Source organism: Amblyomma maculatum, chromosome 1, assembly GCF_055883805.1.
Source record: "Amblyomma maculatum isolate TAMU_Amacu chromosome 1, ASM5588380v1, whole genome shotgun sequence".
Classification (NCBI taxonomy): Eukaryota; Metazoa; Arthropoda; class Arachnida; order Ixodida; family Ixodidae; genus Amblyomma; species Amblyomma maculatum.
The window spans coordinates 117,571,484-117,596,160 of NC_139344.1; the positions used below are offsets into that span (position 1 = coordinate 117,571,484).

General features: G+C 45.9%; 1 pseudogene; it reads left to right on the forward strand.

Moving 5' to 3' along the window:
* The first annotated feature begins 1,625 nt into the window (after window positions 1-1,625).
* Window positions 1,626-7,265, forward strand: LOC146203688 (uncharacterized; annotated as a pseudogene).
* Window positions 7,266-24,677: the final 17,412 nt, after the last annotated feature.

The following is a 24,677-nucleotide window of genomic DNA, read 5'->3' on the forward strand; positions in this document are numbered from 1 at the left end:
ACAACCATGCAGCGCCAGAGGTCGTCGGAGCCCCGCTCCACAAAACTTGGTAGTTAATCAAACATTTGTGCCTACACTAAAACTTCAATCAAATTATATCTCAAGAAATGCACTCTGCTACTCATTGCCTAATCAATCTGTTATATCTCACACTCATTAGCATACATGTGAAAGATACAAAGCCATGCTGCATAAACAGGGTGCCTGTGTGGCCAAAAAGTAGTGGGTCTAATTTGGAGCATGTCATGTGTCACTCATCACGCCACGATTTCCCTGTTAGCCCTCACCCAGTAGGCAGAGCATGTGCAGTCCCCGCTGGCGGTTGGCAGCGATCTTGTCGTAGTAGCTGTGTACTTAAACTCGGTCATCACGTTAGCCCGCAGCTGATAGGAAATGAAGCGCCAACCAAACGTGCGACTTTTGAGGGGGTATTTTGCGCTTGTCCATAAATACCTCAAGCCATTGATCATGCATCACTAGCACCAGTCATGGTTGTGCCATGTCGCCGCGTTAATGACTGCGACATTGCAACTAGAGTGGAAAAACACAGAGGACAGCGACAAAACGTACCGCGTATTCCGAAGACGTATGGGGAACGTTACTTATGACAAGCACGCAATGGCGCTTCATAGTGAGATTTGTGTACAGGATAGCGGCCGTAGTGTGGAGTACTGAGGAGTGCCAAACAAATTTGCCTCGGCCGAATTCAACGTGCCACAGTTAACAATAAAATGGGCGGCTATTGATGGACTTTAGACAAGTGTTCTGGGTGAGATTTCGGGTGTTCTCTAAAGGAAGTATCTTGGGACCCCTTTTATGTTTATTTACATGAATTATTGTGTTATATTTTGTATGGTTTGTTTGTTAGACCGTTCGACGATGATTGGGATGTATTGAAAACAATATCTTGTGAATATGGTCACCATTTGCTCGAGCAAACTATTGAGGCAATTGATGACTGATGCCCCTAGCAGGACATGACACTGAATACGAACAGGGACCAAGAACTAACTGAAAGTTCCTGATAAAAAGCTTGACCTTTTTTTTCTAATTTAATACATCCTTCCTTTCAAATGGAACATTAATCTCCTTCAAAGTACCAGTAAAACCAGGTCAGCTTTTATTCTCTCTTCTTCTGCATCCCGGTTCTTCGCGAGGTGCGTGTCAATTTGGCGGGCAACGTGTAGTTGACACGGAGACACAAAGGACGACAAACTCTTGGCAACAGACGAAGTTTAGCTTTATAAACATTAACAACAAACAACACAGAACAGTATCTACAAAAGAGAGAGGCGACTTCCAAGTAGCAAAGTCTTTCTAAGCACCAAGGGCTGCTCGACCTGGCACGCGAACAATACTTGAGCTCACTGCTCCCTCATCACAACTTCTTCGAAGCCGAAGCCTGCCTGCTTTCGCTGTTAAAGACCGGGTTAGAACCGACAATCATGGCACGGAGCGTTACAAGATAACCCCGTTCGAAGCTCAGAGGTAGGAGAGGAGTGCAGAGAGAGGAAGAGAGCGAATCCTCCAGCTCGCGCGACAATGTGCGCTCCTACCATGTCCAACTGAAAATTGCTGGAATGTTCGACAAACTACGATTAGTCCGCGTGCCCCTCAAGGACACCATGTGCGGTGAGTATCTGGGCCGTGCGTAGAGGCGGCCGGCTTTGCGCTCTCGTGTTTTCCATCCGCGCCGTTTTCGATGACGGGTGGGCCGAAACTGTTGTAAAAGGGCCACTGCGGCCATACGGTACGCTCACTCAGTGCTTATCCAATCTTTCATCCCATCGTTGGAAGCACCTTGCAAATTCGGCTGCTTTGATACACCTGGAACCGCTGTTGTCACACTCAGGGGATTTACATGAGACCGACAAAGTCGGGTCGGGAGGCCTGTCGAGCTGAAAACCGGCTATCGGGCTCATGTACACGCTAGGGGTCGAGCTAAAAGACCGTCGGGTCGGGTCCCGCCAGCCCGACTACAGGGGGTGGGTTGGCTCAACCCTACCCGCTGCGCAAGGAGCATGTATACGCTGCCGCGTTGGCCCAGCGCCTCCTCTCTTTCCTCCTTTCTGGTGGGGCTGCGCGACGGAAAAATTCAGGCACCATCTCTGTGCTCTGGGTTTCTGGGGTAACGTTTTTCCGGTCTCCTCATAGGGAACCAAAGCTGGAGTTTGCTCCGCGACGCCAGCGCTCGGTTTCCAGCGGAGCGGAGAGGAACTACAAAACCTACGCGCATCCGCGCCCGCGCTGCGCGCGGCTGTCTGCGGAGTCTGCGCAGCCCGCTCGCTCGGGAGCGCGTGCTACAGGCAGCCGCACGTGCAAGCGGAGCGGGAGAAGGAGAGTGAGGACGAGGGGGGATGGTCGTGCGTCTGTGTGCGCAGAGCCGGCGCTCTTTGCCAGTGGTGTTTCTTATTTTTGCTTTTTTCTGTGCCCCGGCTGAGAGAGGCTGGCTGGAGGCACGCTTTTTACCGGTGCTTTCGAAAGTGAGAAATTATGATTAATTGATCGCCGCGGACATTGTTTTCAAAGAGCGCTTGTTGGCAGGCTCAGACAAAAAAAAACATGAACGCGAATTCGGTACTCGAAGGCAGAGGCAAGCGACAGGTACTTTGAAGGACTTGAGGCGGCACCTCTTGATGTCTCTTCCATGTTGTTCAGAGAATGAAGGGTCCAGCCTTCTCGTTGAGAATTGATACGCGTGTACACAGCGACGAGTGTCAGGGCGCTGGTTGGGGAGCTTCCTTTCCATTTGTGACTGCTCACTTGAAAGGGGCCTATTCAACTCTTTGGGGACAGACGTTTTAGGCGATGCTGCCGGCGCCGTGGTGCCTGCTTTCGGCGCGTTTAGGACGCGTTCCCTACGAAGGCACAAAGCATGCCGCCTTACCCTTTGGTTCCTGCTGACAGCGCTCAGGGGGAGTTCGCTGCTGTGGCGCTGCCATCCGAAATCAATGACTTATCTACCTTTAACGATGAGAGGTTTCTTAATGACCTGGATCACTGACGAGAAGCCGAGGCATGCCATTCTTTCGGCAGTTTCCTCTCTCCGTGAGACGAAGAGCGAGGAAATGCCTGACGACTTTTCATGCAGGCGGGGACATCTCTCCAAGTAAACCTTCGTCTTCTTAATTCCACAGCTACGCTGTGCAATCCCTAGTTCAGATATCTCCCCTAGCGAATGCGCAGTTATGAGCTCCCGAAGCAGAATCGCGTATGAGGATAGGACGATTAACGTATGTGTTTTCCCTTTATAAACGCCGAGTGATGGCATTAATGACATAATATCAGTTTCTTGATGCCGACTTGGTTCTGCGATGGCTGCTGCGGCACCGCCAGTTACAAATAGGAGCGGTACGAGATACCTAAAAAAAAAAAACCGACAACGATCGTTTCAACACGAAAGAGAGAAGAGAGAAAAACACTTTCACGAGTTTTGCAAAAAAGCGCGCCGTCACATTTTCATTCCAGTTTTTTTTTTTTTTTCTTGCCCCCTTTGTTGGGCGCGACGGCGGCCAGAATGCGGCCGGAGGAGGAGAGAAACAACCGAGCGCGCGCGCGCAAACACGTGCTGGAGAGCAGCGCGGAGCAGACGACGCGGCCGCACTGCGCGTAGGTTTTGACCGGATCTCCATGGAGGGCACTGACGCACAGAGTGGCGCAGCGCCCCCTGGCCCAGGTTTTTTCCCCTATTCAGCAAAATGGCGGCAAGTGCGAGCGCGCGCGCGGTGTGCACCAATGATGCCATCCTATCTTTTTTAGCGCTTATAGAAGCGAAAAGCGTTATTAAAGCTCTTGATAGTAAGCGTCAGCGAAACAACGACGTATTCCAAGACCTTGAATGCGAGATGCGCGCGATGGGCTACGACCTGACATGGGAGCAGCTGCGTACATGCTGGAAAAACTTGAAGAAAGGCTTTACTTTTGTAAGTATTGAAGAAGGCGTCCTGTATGCATCCTCCCAGGTAATTATATTGTGTTTCTCGATTTTTAGGAGCTGCTAGAACAGAACAAGAGTGGAGCTTCCCCGTCTACATAGAAGTGGTTCTCCCGCATGAGCGATTTGTTGAGCCATCGCCCACTTGCTCAGGCTTCCGAGCACGGCGTCGATTCCGCTTTAGAAGCCACCCAGATCGATATCAACAGCGCCCAAAATGGCAAGTAGTTTCATTGCATATCTGCGTGCATCTTACGCGGACTCCTGAGGTGAGTTTCCTTTCAGTTGGCCCCCTTGAACGACCGCGACGGGTGTATTTTTTTAGTGCGGTTGTCTTATCTACGCAAGCTTTTCGCGCCTCAAGCTAGGCAGGAGATTGCTGCCGGAACCTACAAGAGCAATAGCAAGCGTTGCTTTTAGCAGAGAAAAACTGCGCTTCACAGAACAGTGCTAGCAAATCTAGCTGTTCATTAAAATGCCGCATGTATTATGCAATAATAATAAAAAAACGTGGTGCTTTCGGCAGCAGCTTTGGTATACCTACAAGCTCGCCTTAATTTCTTTCGTTCATGAGTACAGTTAAAGATTGCAGTAAAAGGTGTCGACGCATTTTATTTCAGTGTACTTTTGTGTGTACAAAAGTGCACACAAAATCGTCCTGGTGCAGAATTATTAACTACTCCGGTCTACATCTATTCCCAGTGAAGTGGCATTCAGACTATAGTCGCATTCGTAGTGTCGTATTTATCGCATTTTGCATAGCCGCTCGAACTCCCGTTTACGTAACGACCGCGTACCTCGATAGCGCGCGCCTGTCCGCCGCAGGCAGTGGTTTTGCACGCCAGCTTCCACCCTTGCGCTCCCCAGTATTCTCTTGGAAAACGTTTGATGCTGCCGCTCCCGCAAAACTCGGTCAAAAGAGCAAGAACGTCCGCGCGACACCCGTGGGGTGCTCCCATCTGGTCCGATGCCGTAGGTCTTTCGGGGCGGTGACTCAAAAAGTCGGAGGGCCTGCAAACAATGGAAAGGTCCGCGGAACGCATCCTATTAGCTCGCCCTCCTTCAGTAGATACTATTTTCTTTTTTCCTTTTACGGAGGCATTCTTTCCACGCCGGCTCCAATCTGCTACCTAACCTCAACCTCGCCATGCATCGGCCTTTCGCTGCACTCCAACTGTTTCCTCCCTTTTTGTCCCAAACGCATCCTACAAAAGCCTGTATGCGTCCGCTCGAAAAGCTCTAAAGAAAGCTGAAACTAAGGAGGAACAGCGGGAGAGGGCCAGGCACTTCTGTGGGCTCCCCTCCTGCGCAGCAGCCCAGCATCTTAACTGCTTTTGTTTATTCATCAAAATACGGCCATTGCAGGTGGTTCCAAAAATATCAACCCATGCAGTCGTGAGAAATCATTGAACGTGTTGAGTTAAGGTTTGACTTCCCATCGACGTCTGGCGCAGGTTGCGACTAGCAGTTCTGTGCTAGATGTTATGCAGATTTCAACGCAATCAGTGACGCACTTGAAAATTATGCGGCCCACAGTCCGTGTCCCAGAAATCGCTGCTTCACCAAGTGTGGCAGCCCAGCAACGGAAAAACATGCTACGCATAAAATCCGCACTGTAGCACCATTGCAGAAAAGCACCATTAATTTGGTGACGCGAGCCCACTAAGCTATAATTTTAGTCACCCGAACATCGCGGACATTCTGCTAAGCCATTATTGTGCCACGTGAGCCGCCAGGCAATTATACATAAACGCGCACAATGCACAGGAGGCGGGATCTTTGGCTCAGCTTGCCGTACGATTAGGCCAGCAAGCCAACTTCAATGTGTCGTCCGTCTAATACGACGCAGATAATCAACGCCGATGGTTCAGTTTATCAAATGCATATGATGTTTTCAAGTTTTACATTAAACAAAAAAGTGGAAAGAGAGCAATCATCACGCCGGGAACATGGGGACCGCGCGCATAGAGGAGAGCTCATGCTCTTTTCATGTTTATTTTTTCTGCCAAGCCCTGTGTTGTTAACGTTAACATTACTGTTAACGTGACATTTTTTTTTCTTTCTGCTGACATATAACGAGAACGTTCTTTTCTTAATTTAGTGAGGCCTGCAACGTACATGCATGCATTATTGAGAATTTTTTTTTTTTATGCATAAATCCTCACGGTTTAAAACTGAATAAAATGGATTTTCTTGTTTCAGATCCCTCTGAGAATGATCCACCGCAGACTCAAAGAAATGAAGAGGAAAGCGATACCTTTTCAGAGCTTAATGCACGTAAGTATATGTAACATCACTCTGTGAACATAGATAACAGGAAAAGAATTCAACTTCAGGATGAGGCATTTATTGAATCTCCCCTTTGGATGTATACATAGCATTGGGAATACGAGTTTGCAGCATTTTTTTATACACAGGTAAAAGAAGGACGAGGTGGGGCAACAAACACAAGCCATTTGTGATCCAGTACTTCAACGCTGGTTACGGTAATGAAGACCTATATAGAAGCGTTTCGCACCTAAATCTAAAACGTGTTTTCCTGCTCAGTGCAGTAATATGTATTCAAGCATTATTGTGCTAAAGCTATAACAAGATACAAAGTGCTTTGCTTTTAAACTTTGTGCGAGAACATAAAGAAAGCTACATTTCGAGAGCAACCCTTCGTTATATGCGCTGTTGTATGCGCATGTAAAAATGCATTGCGCTTTTTCAGCGAAAAGCTCACCACCGTCAGCGCTGCCATGCAGAAGCCGTCCAACATGGGACCGAAATTGAAGATCTCCTTTCAGCCACGAATAGAAATATTACCTCGCGGGAGCAGCGAGAAGAACTGCAATTTCAGCGCGAGCAACAATTCCTTCGCGAAGAGCAAGAAACGATGAAAGGGTTTTTGGAGGGCGTGACCAATTCTTTTCTGCAAGGAGCACAAGATCTCATGACGCAGTTTTTCACTCAGCAACAAGCCTTACTTAACACCGTACAGGCGCAGATATCCCCCTTGCCATACATGCTCCAGCATGCGCACACCGCTTCACAACAGCCCCAAACCCCCCTCCTCATCAGTAACAATACATGCCCGCTGCACATCAACAGGGACGCCAGATACCAACGTTTGAGGAACAAATGTACATACGAGCAGAGCAGGTGGGCAGCATACACATTCAACAAAATACGTCACAGGGCAACCGAACTGATCTGCACAACACAACCCCACAAATAAGCAGATGTACACGAAAACAGTGAAAGTTAAATGCAATTTTTTTACTATTTTCATTTGTGTTCATTACAGCAGACGGCAAAAGAACGAGAGTACAAGACTGACAATATGTGATTAGTTTTCAGTGCAATCGCAAATCTATATCAATTTTGTTGCAATATTTAATAAAGTTCTGTTTGTGTAACTGAAATATGGTTAAGCCTCATGCTTCATTGAAAAGAACTTGAACGGAGCGGAAAGTGTTTCACTAAATAGTCTTTTAGGCAGTCTCTAATTTCGCACTGTAGTTCTGTATGTGGCCTGTACGTAGGTTGTTGCTGGCGAATGTTTGTATCGGAAACGATACCAGACCACAGTTCGCTGTATTCCTCCGACCGAGCCTTGCAAAAGTTGTGGAGGACACATGCTGTCAAAGCCACTGTTGGCACAAACTTGTATGATATATCTGTGCGCTTTAGCAAAGTGCGCCAGCGTCCTTTTAGCCTCTCGAATGCTTGTTCTACATAGTTTCGTACACTGCTGTGGTATGCACTGAATGATTCCTGTTCTCTTGTGAGTTTGCCGGCGTAGGTCTTAAGGATCCATGGCAAGTGCGGGTATGCTGGGTCTGCCAGTAGCATGAACCGGAATGTTTTTCCTTCAAACAGTCGGTCGCCCTGGGGAAGCAGGTGATCACTCCTCTTGTAAATTTCCGTCATTTTGAGGGCCGTTAAATCATGGGCGAAACCGGAAGCTCGGCATGATACGTAAAGAAACTTGTATGAGCAAAAAAGTATATATATATATATATATATATATATATATATATATATATATATATATATATATATATATATATATATATATATATATAAGTAAATAGACGTAATTGGTTGATAGAGGTTACATACAAGTGAAAAATTGCTTCATACTGTTTCCAAGTTTATTTGTAGTCGACGTTTCGGCAGGTGCCCTGCCTTTCTCAAGACTGAGGGTACATGATTCTTGTTCGTCTTCTTATAGCGTTGGCAAGAGGTGCTACAAACAGAATATGGGCACATACAGCTGAACCAGCTGTACACATACAGGCCCAAAGGGTCAGCCACCCAAGGCACCGGCCGCCGGGAGTCATCTGTATACAATGCACAATACAGGCAGCCGCGGAACAACCTTGAAAAAAAAAAGAAAAGAAGAAGAAAACAGGTGGGGGAACGTGTTTGCTGCAGATAGTGAGAAAATTATTTTTCTTGTTCTCACTAAAAGAGGGGAGCGCCAAGCGTGATGAAAAAAAAAAAAGAAAGGCTCCACAACCAGGTGGACATTGCTGGTTAGAAGAACCTGACAACGGCGAGTAAAGTTCGAGGAACTCGCGACGAGAGATGAACCTCAAAGAAAGAATAAGAAGAAAAAAAATAAATATGTGGGACAGTAGAATGGTGAAATACTTTGAGGTTTTCGCTAAAAGATGTGAGCGCCAAGCATGAAGAAGGTTTTTGCGAGAAGTGGGATGTGGAGAGTATCAAAGAAGCGGGAAAAAAAAGAAAAGGGGAAAGAGAGGGGAGGGAAAAAAACCGAGGAAAACTGTAAAGGGATAATGATTGATATATGTGCTTAACATTAAACTTTCAGGGCTCGTAAGGACGACATTGCCCCAATGTTTTCATTTATCCCAGTATTAATTGTCCTAAACTTATAAATAGAGTATGACACACGCTGCTGCCTCTCCCGTGTATTATTGAATCCCCCCTGAAGAACTGTTCGTTTGACTGAGTGGAATGAGTGCTGTTTCTGGTTGATATGTTTTGAAAAAGGAAGGTTGGGCAGAGAGCGGACATGAGCACGGTGATTATTAAGCCGCATTCGTAGGGGGGTAGCTGTCTGGCCAATATACTGCATGCGGCATACACCGCATTCTAGGAGATATATAACGTTTGAGGCATCGCAATCAAAGTTACCATCTATTCTCCACTTAAAATTTGACGCTGTGCTTGTTGCGCAGCTTGATGTCTGCATGTGCCTGCACACCTGGCATCTACTCTTTCCGCAAGGCCGGCACCCCAACCGCGGGTTATTACCTATTTTTTAGTGGACTAGGATGTTGCGGATGTTTTTCGGTCGTCGGTAGACAACCTGGGGAGGAGTCGTGAAAATATTGGAGAGACGTTCGCTCTGTTCTAGAATGTTGAAATGTTTCTTTAGGATTTTGTTCACGTTGGGGGGGGGGGGGGGGGGGGGTTACTCGTGTAGGTGAGTACCAGGCTTGTTCGACGTTCTATGTTTTCCTTTCGTGGACGTCCCTCCAGTATTTCCTCTCGGTTGAGTTCATATGCCATTTTTATTGCGTCGTCAACAATATCTGGAGGGTACCGTTGTTTATTCAGGACTTCCCGCATACGTTTTGCGTTTCGTGAAAAGTCCTGATCTTGGGAACAAATTCTTTTGAATCGATGAGCCTGAGAATATGGAATGCTTGTTTTTGAGTAATGAGGATGACAGCTTTGAAAATGTAAGTATTGTTGTCGGTCCGTGGGTTTTCTGTATACGCTTGTGGTGAGCGAACCTTCATGAACCGCAGTTTCAACGTCCAGAAAGTTAATTTTGTTTCGGGAATATGTGTGCGTGAATGATATGCTAGGATGGAGGAGATTGAAGTTTTCAATGAAATGTAGGAGTGATTGTTCTGTGTAAGTCCAAATTAAGAAAATATCATCCAAGTAGCGTTTGTATAGTGTGGGCTTAATAGGGGAAGTAAGTAAAAATTCAAATTCAATGCTATGCATGAAGGTATTAGCATAAGTAGGGGCCATTTTTGTACCCATGGCGGGGGCCTTAATTGTAAGTAGTGTTCACTGTCGAATTCAAAGTTGTTGTATTCTAGTACTAGTTTTGTCAATACCTCTAGGACTTCTGGAGTGGGGGATCCTTCCTTCCTATTCTGATTATAGGCCTCAATTAGAGGTTTGATTCCGTCAGAATGCGGGATATTTGTATATAGGCAGACTACATCTAAGGTAGCAAGGAAGGCCCCCTGAGGAAGATTTAGACCTGCTATTTCGCGAAGGAAGTGGTTTGTGTCACGTATGTGGGATGGGTGTGTTTCAGGTATGTGTCCAATTAATGTGTCAGTGTAACTGGAGATTGGTTCTGTGATTGTGCCGATGCCAGATACTATAGGGCGGCCAGGATTACCCTTTTTATGAATTTTCTGAAGCATGTAGAATCGGCCCGGCGACGGGTGTGAGGCGGTCAGGGCTTTGCATAATCGCAGGGAGATGTCCCCACTTTTTGCGAGCTCAATAGGGTCCCTGCTATGAAGTTTTGATGCTCTAGAGTGGGGTCCGCTTTTAGGTGTTTATAAAATTTAGTGTTAGAGAGTTGTCTAATTCCTTCCTCAATATACTTGTCCTTGTCCATTACCACTATGCCGCCTCCTTTATCTGCCGGTTTGATGACCACATCTTTCCGTCTACTGAGCGCCTTCAATGCTTCCCTGGTCTGTAGTCCTTATAAGCCCTGATTACATCGTTCTGGAAGGCACTAAGGTACATGTCCAAATGTTTATCTCTCCCCGTATTCGGAGTCCATTGGTGATTTTTAAGGCTGAATTCTTTGCCATGTGCCGTGCTCTGTGTCCCTTCGAAAAAGCATTCAGGGAATACTTTTTCCCGCGGTTGGGGTGCCGGCCTTGCGGAAAGAGTAGATGCCAGGTGTGCAGGCACATGCAGACATCAAGCTGCGCAACAAGCACAGCGTCAAATTTTAAGTGAAGAATAGATGGTAACTTTGATTGCGATGCCTCAAACGTTATATATCTCCTAGAATGCGGTGTATGCCGCATGCAGTATATTGGCCAGACAGCTACCCCTCTACGAATGCGGTTTAATAATCACCGTGCTCATGTCCGCTCTCTGCCCAACCTTCCTTTTTCAAAACATATCAACCAGAAACAGCACTCATTCGACTCAGTCAAACGAACAGTTCTTCAGGGGGGATTCAATAATACACGGGAGAGGCAGCAGCGTGTGTCATACTCTATATATAAGTTTAGGACAATTAATACTGGGATAAATGAAAACATTGGGGCAATGTCGTCCTTACGAGCCCTGAAAGTTTAATGTTAAGCACATATATCAATCATTATCCCTTTACAGTTTTCCTCGGTTTTTTTCCCTCCCCTCTCTTTCCCCTTTTCTTTTTTTTCCCGCTTCTTTGATACTCTCCACATCCCACTTCTCGCAAAAACCTTCTTCATGCTTGGCACTCACATCTTTTAGTGAAAACCTCAAAGTATTTCACCATTCCACTGTCCCACATATTTATTTTTTTTTTCTTCTTATTCTTTCTTTGAGGTTCATCTCTCGTCGCGAGTTGCTCGAACTTTAGTCGCCGCTGTCAGGTTCTTCTAACCAGCAATGTCCACCTGGTTGTGGAGCCTTTCCTTTTTTTTCATCACGCTTGGCGCTCCCATCTTTTAGTGAGAACAAGAAAAATAATTTTCTCACCATCTGCAGCAAACACGTTCCCCCACCTGTTTTCTTCTTTTATTTTTTTTTCAAGGTTGTTCCGCGGCTGCCTGTATTGTGTATTGTATACAGATGACTCCCGGCGGCCGGTGCCTTGGGTGGCTGACCCTTTGGGCCTAGCCTGCTCTCCGCACCTGTGTGTGTATGTGTGTGTTGTGCGTGTCCAGCTGGTTCACCTGTATGTGCCCATATTCTGTTTGTATCACCTTTTGCCAACACTATAAGAAGACGAACAAGAATCATGTACCCTCAGTCTTGAGAAAGGCAGGGCTCCTGCTGAAACGTCGACTACAAATAAACTTGGAAACAGTATGAAGCACGTTTTCACTTGTATATATGTCAGCTGCTGGGAGCAAGAAGTGCGGACCGTTGGTGAATAATACCTTCATTGTGAATTAAAATTATCCTATTCTTTCTGAATACGGAAATACAAATGCACTTCTACATGCTCCAGTAACACAGCGGAGCCCAAACATTGATCAAATGCAAAACACAAGATATTTTCTATCGAATGAAAGAGCTGTTGTGCATATTTCACTGCTTACTTGAGGCCTTTAACATATATACTATGCCTATTGTTGATTTCGTTTTGCACCCCCCCCCCCCCACACACACAGAAAAGTACAATGATTACAAATAAAATATTTTGCACAGATCTTAACATTTATCAGGCCTGTATAGGGCTGCATAATGGTAGTGGTACGTTTTGTGGCGGTTATAAACAGTAAAAAAAATATGTTCTTCAACATTTACAAACTCTCACATTTTGTTAGTAACACACACCTGCAGCACACTGAATGTGTAAGCTTACGGTAGTAGGTAAACTTACAGGCCGTGGGCGTCCACCACTCCTAGCATGTTGTATGATGACCATTGCTTGCGGCTAATTTAATCCCTGTATCCTTTCCTCGGAGCAGTAATAGGAATGTGGGTGCCGGCCATAGCTCCAAATAACTGCGGCATGTGGCACTTCTGTTCAAATCGTTGAGCTATTTCCGCAGCTTCTTGCGCCGATGACAGCTTCATGTACTTGACTTTCAGGTGCCTTCAAACAGTGAAGTACACAACTTTTTTCACGGTGCTGTTATGAATGCCGAATTGATTGCCAACCACCTGGTATTCACAACAGCTTGCCAGCTTGTACAAGGCTATCGCGATCCTTTTGTCGACGGGAATCGGAGCTCTCACAAAAATCTCATCGGGTGACATGTACGGCAGCAGCATTGCGACTAGTTCACAAAAGCGACATTCTGGAGTTTTCTCGCCAGTCTTTACGTCGAAATTTTCGCCGACGGTGGTGTCCCATCAATCTGTGCACCGGGTTATGGCCCACAGCCTTCGCCTTTTCTCCTTCGGCGCCATGCAGCTAAGACCTGTGGGAGGATGTTTAATACATTCTGCATATTCATTCATATACATAAATATCATGATGCAGAACACGCCTAACCGAAATATAGGCCCCTTTCTACCCTTATTTTCAGCTTTCCAAAAACCGTGATCGAATTCGTGCGTCAATTCACTGTTCAGAACGTGGGGCCATATCCCATCTCTTATATTATATCAGATATTTATGCTATGTAAGAACAAGTAAATGCAATACTAACCAAACATGACGCGACTTCGTGGTCGGACCAACTGGCGCTCAGTCTCGAACGAGACCACTGAGATGAACGCCTTCGGAAGCGTTGCAAGCGAACATGTTGGCGGTACAGCGCCACGGCAAGCACCATCTAGTGCGCATTCATCCAAAACGCTAAAAGTGCCACGAAATAGAGCTGATGCAAACATAATATGGAGGTCAACATCGCGTCCGAGAGAGCCATTGGAAATCTTCCACGTGTATACCACAGGCGGTCTTCGGGGTTTGTCGGAGCGCGCGCGCGCACACGCGAGTGAGCGAGGTATCCTCCTCTTCCTCCTCTCCCGCCTGCGTCTGGTTCACTTGCTCGACGCACGGTGTAGCGGCGATCTTTGCCCGACAGAACCGAGCTCATGTAAACCCGGATGGGTCGCGCTGGCTCAGCCCGACAACCGACTCCCCTTTACTCGACCCGCTTGCGTCGGGCTCATGTATACAAGGCTACTGTGTTTGATTTTCTCGACTTTGTAAAAAAGCTTGTACTTCAAGTTCCTATTCTTCCATACAACAGAACCGAAACAAATCCATCATCATCATCATCATCATCATCATCATCATCAGCCTGATTATACCCACTGCAGGGCGGAGGCCTCTCCCATATTTCTCCACTTAACCCGGTTCTGTGCTAGCTGCATCCACTTGACCCCTGCGAACTTCTTAATCTCATCCGCCGACCTAAATTTCTGCCACCCCCTGTTATGCTTTCCTTCCCTTGGAATCCAGTTTGTTACCCTCAGCGACCATCGGTTATCCTCTCTTCGCACTACATGTCCTGCCCATGTCCATTTCTTCTTCTTAATTTCCACTAGAATGTCGGTAACTTAAGTTATTTCTCTGACCCACTCTGCACGCTTTCTATCTCTTAATGTTACCCCTACCATTTTTCGTTCCATAGCCCTCTGGGTTGTCCTCAGCTTAAGTAGAACTCTCTTGGTTAGCCTCCACGTTTCAGCCCCATAGGTGAGTACAGGCAAGATGCAACTGTTGTATACTTCCCCCTTGAGGGATACCGGTAAGCTGCTAGTCATAATCTGCGAGTGCTTGCCAAATGCGCTCCATCCCAATCTTATTCTTCTTGTTATTTCCTTTTCATGGTCCGGATCTGCGGTTACTACCTGTCCTAAGTAGACATATTCGCCTACTACTTCCAGTATTTCGCTACCTAATGAAACTGCTGTTCCTTCCCGAGGCTGTTGAACATTACTTAGTCTTCTGCATATTGATTTTCAAGCCTACCTTTCTACTTTTTCTGTCTAGGTCATCAATCATTATTTGCAGTTCATCCCCCGAGTTGCTTAGCAAGGCAATGTCATCAGCAAATCGCAGATTACTGAGGTATTCTCCATCTACCCTTATCCCTAACTGCTCCCATTCCAAGCCTCTGAATACTTCCTCTAAACAAGCTGTGAATAGTACTGGGGAGATTGTGTCTCATTGCCTAACACCTTTCTTTATGGGAATTTTGTTACTTTCTTTATGCAGAACTATGGTTGCTGTGCAGCCACTATATATATCTTCCAGCACTTTCACGTACGGCTCGTCTACCCCCTGATTTCGCAATTCCTGCATCACCGCCGAGGTTTAAACTGAGTCAAATGCTTTTTCGTAATCAATGAATGCTATGTATAAGGGCTGGTTATATTCCGAGCATTTTTCTATCACCTGATTGATGGTATGGATATGATCGATAGTAGAGTACCGTTTCCGAAACCCTGCTTGATACTTTCCTTGATTGCAGTCTAAGGTTGTCCTGATTCTATTAGCGATTACCTTAGTAAATACCTTATACGTAACATACAGTAAGCTGATTGGTCCGTAATTTTTAATGTCCTTAGAGTCCCCTTTCTTGTGAATGAGGATAATGTTTGTATTTTTCTATGGTTCCATGGAACAAATCCATGGAACAAATCCATGGAAGGCAAATCGAGAATATAGTGTGTGGATCCCCCGTTTGTGCTCTGGGAACTCCTCTGGGTAAAGGCTAGGCACCGGCAAACACTGAGGGCCATGTGCGCGACGATCCTCAGTAAATACTCAGTAAGCAGTCTGAGCAGTAGTTCGGCAGCAGCTCGCTGCGTCTAACAAATCGTCGGGAGAAATGCGCTGAACGGTGGTCCATGATAGCCCGGATAATTTCTCTAGTCGGGCAGTTGTTCTTCGGTGGTCTTCCCTGATGAGATCACGGATTTAAAGATGTTTTCCTCGGTTCGCGCACCTGAAGTGCGACCAGAACGGGTAGTAATTTTATTGGTCATTTCCCCCCTTTTAAATTGAGCCAACAGTTCGTACACTTGCTTTTCACAGCTAGCAGTGCGTTCTTTGTAAGCTGCATGCATCAGCACAAAACCTTCTGAGACGTCCTCTACAAGCAAAAACAAGGATACAGTTTCATAAGTAAGAAAGTGTAATTATGGGTATGTACGAGTTGCGCACATATGTAGGACAAAAACAAGGCATAAACAACGAAGACAGAAAGAGCGCAACTTGTCCTGAAAATAAGCATACAGTAACTCTTCCAGCAAGAAACACTACTAAGCGTAAGTATCTTGGCGTTCTCTATCCAGGTCTGACACATTTCTGATATTAGCACACCGGCCTTAAGATATTCATGAATTTTAAAAAGAAAACGCGTATTAGGGCCTATATGCACCAATTTTCTCGCCTACATTAGTCGCGTCAGATCCGGATTGGAATACGCAGTATTAGTACAGGACTTCACTAAAAAGACGTTATTCAACTCGAACGAGCTGTGTTTAATGCACTCGAATTCATTTATGCAAAATATATCAACAACAATATCTTCCCTCTTTAATAGTAGCGTTAAAACAATATTCGCATAAAACATTGTAAACAAGTGAGAACAAAAGCAAGTCCAACGCATGGTTGTGTTCTAGCCCCGCCATTTGCGAGAACAATTTTACTCTTTTACTCGTATGTAGGCGCAGTTTTTTTCCCGAGCACCGTAATAGACAGTAACTGTCTTCACAGCAGATTTTTTTTGCCATCGGATTTAGCGAATGAATAGCACCACTTGCTTTCAGTCACGATTCTTCTTCGTTCAGTGGTGTTACAGCTGTAATCTAACGTACGTCCTGTGTCATCACTGTACTGCCTTGTATTATACAATTTTGTACTGTAGTTGAAGGCCCTCATTTGCATGTAGTATCCCCCTTATAGAAAAAAAAAGGAACCAAATGAATAGTTCCAGCATAGATCGCCAGGTACTAAATTGTACGCTAAAATCTTCTTCCTCTCTTTCCATATACATAGGAATCCTTCTAGCCGGTAATAATATGCGACGACGATAAGTACTGCCATTATTTGTCTCTCGGAGTCTTCGAGCCAGTCTCCGTAAAAGTTACCTCAACGAACATTCAAAAGAAATACTTCCATTGTGATTCACCTTCACTAGGTGATCCCATAATGCCGATGGGGTGCCGTCGTTGCGTAGCCAGTTGACATACTGCTACTCGCATTACAGTTACTTCTACTTGAATACTGCGATGATGAAGACGACGACAGCAGTGCGGTACCCCTGCGTCCCAAATGTCTCTAATAAAGTTACGCCTCTAATGCCAGCTGAAGTAGGGAAATATGTGCCAGTAGCTTATCTAGTTCAGCTACGACCGAAGCGCAAGGGACATGGCGTGTCTTGAACCAGGTAAGCGCGCAATCAATTACCCTGTAAAGCTTGCATCATGGCATTAACAGTCTAAAGAAGGCAAAGCCAGCTTTACAAGGACACTTGGAGTATGCGATTTCGGCAAAACGCTTTGCCGATATGGAGGTGGTACACCTCATTTCATGTCCTGCTAAGAATGCCTGGTACCTGTTTCTGGAAAACGAAGTTGAAAAAAGAGAATGAGGAGCCAATTGCAATAGCTCAAAATTTAACAACATGTAACAATAATCAATTTCCACTACTCATAACTAGTCGTATGAATGACTGAACTGCGTTACACCTTCGTTTAGAAGAACTACTCCTGACTCAAAACGTTTCGGTCATTCCCGCATCCAAAAGCAGCCATGAACGGCACTAAACGAAATACGCAGTCCGCCGTAATGTCCTGCACATATATGCCGAGACCACAAGATGGACGTTCACGGCATCCTTTGGCGTCCAGTCGCGAAAAATCCCACAGTGGCGAAAATGTGAGTAGGCAATATCTCGATGCTAATGACTTGGCCGATGATTAACCTAACGATTAGAGCAAGTCATCGTCAAGTCACTTTTGGAGCCAACCAGACTGAACGCTATACTTATGATATTCTAACGCTTGTGATTATTGAACGGAACGCTACATTTGTTCTTTATACGGTTCTTTTACTGTGCTGCCTGAGGACGGAAAATAGGACAGATTTCTCCAGCACATTCACTACTGCAGACTTGTTGCTTGTTGCTTTCACTTCTACATCTATAAGATTTTGAGGTACACATTTATAGCTACGTCATAAGCTACCCAAAGAAATATAATCAACTATGTCTTAGTCAACATGTTTCCTAGTGCCTTTTTTTTCCATACATGACTGCAAAAGTGTGCTAATGATTTACCCTTGACGTTTACAAACACTAAGTATACTACATTGTGCTTTTTAGATTTTCGAAAAACATTTTATGCTGTCACACATAGTCATTTTGTATGAAGGTCAACAAGATATATTTTTGATGACTAATTAAAATTTAATTGACTGGCAAATATCTGTCGTTATGGAGCAAAAACTTAGTTCTTAACTGTTCCTCTTACAGTAGGCGGCAATCATCTAAAATTCTCCAAGAATTAAACTATAAGACTATTTTTGTCTTTATAGATCATTCAGTGTGTATACAATGTTCACTCAGAATGTTTTGAAGCAAAAGCTTCACTACACTAGGCAGATCTGCTCTTCGCGCGCCTGATAATTTGACCTTCAAATGACCTAAACAAATAATACGTCTTTATTTTTTTTAATAAACCAATTTACAATTAAAACGAAAGCTTACTGCGCTATAGGTAGAGCCAGTCTTCGAGTGGCAGCAAATTTAACCTTCAAGTGACCTTGACCTAATTAAATGGAGGTGTGCGCAATTTTGTGGCATCCACTCAAAAATATACTCTGCCTTCCTTTCCCCGAAATCTAACTTGATGGAGAGGCAGCCATATGTTGTGCGATGTCAGCGCACGTTAAAGGCCCATGAGTGGCCGAAATTACTAAGAACGCTCGCTGAAATCATTTCACATTACAAGCTTGATCGTAAGAACTATCCAGCAGCGGTGTAACAGCTCAGCGGAAAGGAAATCATGTGGTAGAAATTGCAAACCGGGGTGTTTCTAAACACTCATTTGTACAATAGATGGGATCTGGAAGTCTTTAATCCTAGTTGTACTCACTGCAATAGCGTAGCAGATCTAGCCCACATGATCTGGACCTGCCCATCCTATAATGATCCGAACAGAAATGCAGAATTTTGGAAGCTCTTATTACTCAATCACGAAGCAGAAGAACAACGCAAAGTCATCAGTATCGCCCTATCCGCCGTCGAGTCTCAAGGGATTCCGGCTGACGGTTAGGGGAATGAAGGGGGGTTTAGGCTAAAGCCTTCTTTCCCGTGCGAATAAGATATTTCTCTTTCCGTAGCTCTCCACTATGGGACCTCGTTCACTCTTTCAGCTTTCATTCCCACCCTCAATTCCAAACGTCTCACAGGTATTGCCCTTTTCCTTTCTTATAAAATAATTTACAGTATAAAGATAAAATATGAAAACATGACCATATGACATGGTTAGGTGCAGGTGTCCACCATTCCGTGGTGTATACTGAAAAGTATAAGGCGCGTTCCTTTCCCCAAAATCTAACAAAAAAAAATGAAAAACCGCCGATTGAAAAGGAGGTGTTACAGAGGCTATCGATTCAGCACTCGCAGCTTTCGCTCTATGACTAGATTCAAGTGTCGCTGCGGGTATGGTACTAGAAGGGAGGGCAAGAATGTGATGGGTGTGTCGTTGTTCTTTGCATTTCTCTTCGACGTTTTGGATGCATAGCCATGTCATCCTTTGGGCTGTAACCATCCGGTCAGTGGGAAGGGCTGCTCGGAGATATGCCGCGAGCGAGGGTGTGTTCCTTCTTTATTTCCTTGTGACTGAGGGCGGATTCCAAAAGGACATGCAGGATTTGGTTCGGGTGAAGGCAGGCGTTTAGCTTGACGTGGTTATGTCCCAACACGGCATCGAGACCAGCTGTGGTTTCAACAGCATGTTGATGGCGATGTCATGGAGGGCGTTCTAGGTGCCCGTGACAATTTGATGACGTTAGGTGGATGAAGTGGATTATGAAGACGGCGCAAAAGGGACGAGGAAGGAACACCAAAATAACAGGACAGGTGGGTGAGGGTAGTGAAGGGTCGGTTCAGAAATTTTTTTTGTTTAAGCTGAGGTCGGATGCGAAACGCCATTGTACTGACGAACTTCCTGATGGCAGGGGTCTACAGGCAAAATTGCAGCGTTAAAGTCCGGGATGTTTGTGTCTGTGTAGATGTCATTGGATGGGATCTTGAGGTGACATGCTCTCGCTTTATGACATATCTATCCAGACCCATGTTGCGGAGCGCAGCATGGTCCCACAGTGGTCGAAAACGAGATATTGATGGGAATTTCGACGTGCTGTGTCCAAGTGTTTCTAGTATGGCACATCCTTGACAGGAGAGGGAGGTGTCTTCCACCCATCTTTTCTTTTTTTCCTTAACTATTCAGTGTAGTCCACGCTTAGAGCTAACATGCAAGGAGGTGTCCCTTCTCTTTGAAGTGCATGCCGCGCTCTGCACGGCCGCACGTCACAGCAAAGTAGCGCAGGGACAAACGAGCCTGGAGGCGGGGCTTCGCCTCTTTCGCGTTGCCGAGCCTAATATTACCGAAGAAAAAAGTGGAAAGCGAGACATCAAAGAGTCACGTTTTGCAAGCCTCAAGAGGAGTTGCGAAATTCGTTGGCCTAGTGCTCACAATAAGCATCCACCATCAATAAGGCCAAGGATGCCGGGATACGCCAGTAGAATAGAATATTTTCAAGAATTCTCCTCAAGTCACTATACGATGGTGTGTCTTGTTAAATGTGGCTCAAGGTCCCATCGGTAGCATTGACCTGCGGCTCCGTGTCTCAGAGGAAGGAATCAGCGGTCCCGGCCAAGAAGAGGCGTCGTCTAACAAAACAACGTTTATTACAGCAACATTTAGGAACGGCAGAGAAGCTGGCCCAGAGAGAAAGCTGACCCGCTCACAAAGCAGGTGTCTGGCGTCGTCTCTGCGAAGTCTCTGAAGTCTCTCTCGCAGCGGAATCAGCCGCTGCTTTTTAGACGCTCGTCAGTTCAGAGGGAAAGGGAGAAGAATCCATGCCAGTGAAAGCTCTGATGACTCAGTCACGGTGGTCCGACAAAAACGCCACTTCTTATTGACGAGCGAGGTCGGCGCTCTCTCCCTCGAGCGCCGGACTAGGCCAGCATTTGCACACACACGCACGCACATTACGGCACGTGTAGTTCTAACACATTGAAGCACGCCCGCAGGAGGAAGCGTTGGGCGACCTATTCCACGGCGCGGAAATCGTCGAAACGCTCGCTGCTTCTGATGCACTGGCGTTCGATGCCACGTCGGCTGTAGCACATGATGGTGCCAAATCGTTACAGACTGCACCACCAGGGGAGGGAGATCTCGAAGGGCAGGGGACTGCATCCACTGTCCAGAGGGATTGTTGTGTTGATGCTGGATGGTCCCACTCTGCTCGTGTTGAGCCCATACAGCCAGAAGGCTTCCTTCGCATGTTCTGGTTTACAAAGCACTCTACAAAATATCTTCCGGAGAGTTTTTCGTCGTAACCACAAGCGTTACAACTACGCTGAAAACTCAACCGGTCAGCCAGCAACCGCGGCATAAAATTCACAAAGTTATGCCAGACTCTTTCCCTGTTATACGCCCATCTATCTTTAAGGGCAGCTCAGCAGCACTTGGAACGCGTCCACAAATTCGAAAATTGCACTTCAAGTGTGCATTACATTGATGTAGATAATGCAATGGAATATGTTGAAAATCTTATGTCAGGAAGAAAACACCAAGTGACAACTTTGAGGCTTATTCTCACGTTAGGCGATCTGACTTAAGCCATCGACATTACCGTTAAGACACCCCTTTTTGTCATCATCATCATCATCAGCTTGATTATACCCATTGCAGGGCGAAGGCCTCTCCCATATTGCTCCACTTAACCCGGTTCTGTGCTAGCTGCATCCACTTGACCCCTGCGAACTTCTTAATCTCATCCGCCCACCTAACTTTCTGCCGCCCCCTGCTACGCTTTCCTTCCCTTGGAATCCAGTTTGTTACCCTCAGCGACCATCGGTTATCCTCTCTTCGCACTACATATCCTGCCCATGTCCATTTCTTCTTCTTAATTTCCACTAGAGTGTCGGTAACTTGAGTTATTTCTCTGACCCACTCTGCACGCTTTGTATCTCTTAATGTTACCCCTACCATTTTTCGTTCCATAGCCCTCTGGGTTGTCCTCAACTTAAGTAGAACTCTCTTCGTTAGCCTCCACGTTTCAGCCCCATAGGTGAGTACAGGCAAGATGCAACTGTTGTATACTTTCCTCTTGAGTGATACCGGTAAGCTGCTAGTCATAATCTGCGAGTGCTTGCCAAATGCGCTCCATCCCAATCTTATTCTTCTTGTTATTTCCTTTTCATGGTCCGGATCTGCGGTTACTACCTGTCCTAAGTAGACATATTCGCCTACGACTTCCAGTATTCCGCTACCTAATGTAAACTGCTGTTCCTTCCCGAGGCTGTTGAACATTACCTTAGTCTTCTGCATATTGATTTTCAAGCCTACCTTTCTACTTTTTCTGTCTAGGTCATCAATCATTATTTGCAGTTCATCCCACGAGTTGCTTAACAAGCCAATGTCATCAGCAAATCGCAGATTACTGAGGTATTCTCCATCTACCCTTATCCCTAACTGCTCCCATTCCAAGTCTCTGAATGCTTCCTCTAAACAAGCTGTGAATAGTACTGGGGAGATTGTGTCTCCTTGCCTAACACCTTTCTTTATGGGAATTTTGCTACCTTCTTTATGCAGAACTATGGTTGCTGTGCAGCCACTATATATATCTTCCAGCACTTTCATGTACGGCTCGTCTACCCCCTGATTTCGAAATGCCTGCATCACCGCCGAGGTTTCAACTGAGTAAAATGCTTTTTCGTAATCAATGAATGCTATGTATAAGGGCTGCTTATATTCCGAGCATTTTTCTATCACCTAATTGATGGTATGGATATGATCGATAGTAGAGTACCGTTTCCGAAACCCTGCTTGATCCTTTGCTTGATTGCAGTCTAAGGTTGTCCTGATTCTATTAGCGATTACCTTAGTAAATACCTTATACGTAATAGACAGTAAGCTGATTGGTCTGTAATTTCTAAGGTCCTTAGAGTCCCCTTTCTTGTGAATGAGGATAATGTTTGCATTCTTCCATGGTTCCGGTACCGTCGTTGACACCAGGCACTGCGTATACAGGGTGGCCAGTTTTTCTAGCACGATATCCCCCCCGTCCTTCAGCAAATCTGTAGTTATCTGATCCTCTCCAGCTGATTTCCCCCTTTTCATAGTTTCTAGTGCTTTCTTGACCTCATCCTTCGTCACTGGTGGAACGTCTGACTGTTTTTCCCTACCGCCAATCTCATTACGGTCCTGACTACTTTGGCTACTGTAGAGATCTGCATAGAACTCCTCGGCTACTTTGACTATCTTGTCCATATTAGTGATGACGTTGCCCGCCTTGTCCCTTATCGCATACATCTGGTTTTTGCCTATGCCCAATTTCTTCTTTACCGCTTTAAGGCTTCCCCCGTTCTTTACAGCATGCTCAATTTTCTCCATGTTATACTTCCTTATATCGGCCACCTTGCGCTTATTGATTAACTTTGATATCTCGGCCAATTCGATCTGGTCTTTTGGATTGGAAGCTTTCATACTCTGGCGTTTCTTAATCAAATCTTTCGTCTCCTTAGACAGCTTACCGGCATCCTCTCTAACTATCCTACCGCCTACTTCTACCGCACACTCAGTAATGGTATCTCTGAAATTATTGTCATAGAAATAGCCGAGGAAACTGCGATCGCGTTAGCTTGCGTCGGAACGGAAGCGAAGTTTGTCATCAGTGACAGCAAAACTGCCATACAAAATTTTAGCAAGGGCAGGATCTCGCCCTTAGCAGCCAGAATCCTAGGCCAGAAAAAGTTGGATAGGAAAATTCAAATAATTTGGACTCCTGCGCACGAAGCCGTCCCCGGCAACGAGGCGGCCCACAAGCTGGCTCGAGATCTCTACCGCCGAGCCGCTACAGGGCCACTTGATGACCGAGGAAGCGGAGAGCGCTTGCTAAAATATGGGGAGATGACGCAGCGCTACAGATTGGATCGTAGACTGGTACCCCCACCAGACCCGAAATTAAACAGCAGACAAGCAGTGGCGTGGAGGCGACTGCATACTTATACATATCCGCACCCGGTTATGGCGAACCACATGTTCCCTGAGGCTAGGAGTGACAAGTGCAATCTTTGTGGGGCGAGAGGGACCCTCGACCACATAATATGCGAATGCCCGTATTCTCCCAGGAGGACGAACAATATAGGCTGTAGAGACACCTGGGAGACCCTGCTGTGCAGCTCGGACCGTGAGCTCCAGCTCCTACTCGTCCAACTGGCTGAAGAGGCTGCTGGGACCCAAGACCTCCCGGCCTGCCTTTGAGGCGGCGGCACCCGCCCCTTGACCTGCGTGTCGGGGGGTGGGTAGATCACCTTATCTGTTGGACATTAAAGTTTAGTCCATCCATCCATCCATCCTTGCCTCTGGGGTAATGTCGCCATCCTCAGTTAGAACTGAATACCTATTCTGTAGCGAGATCCTGAACTCTTCTGCCCTCCCCCTCACCGCTAATTCGTTGATGGGTTTCTTTCTTACTAATCTGTTTCGTTCCTTCTTCAGATTTAGGCTAATTCGGGACCTCACCATCCTGTGGTCACTGCATTACACTTTCCCGATTACCTCTACATCCTGCACAATGGCGGGGGTTGAACACATTATGAAGTCGATTTCATTTTTAGTCTCTCCGTTAGGACTTTTCCATGTCCATTTCCGGTTCTTCCGTTTGCTGAAGAAGGTATTCATGATTCGTAAGTTATTGCGCTCTGCAAACTCAACTAGTAACTCCCCCCTGCTATTCCTAGAACCAATGCCATAGTCACCTACTGCCTTGTCTCCTGCCTATTTTTTCCTACCTTGGGATTGAAGTCCCTCATTAGTACAGTATACTGCGTCTTTACTTTTTGCATTGTCGATTCTACATCTTCATAGAAGCTTT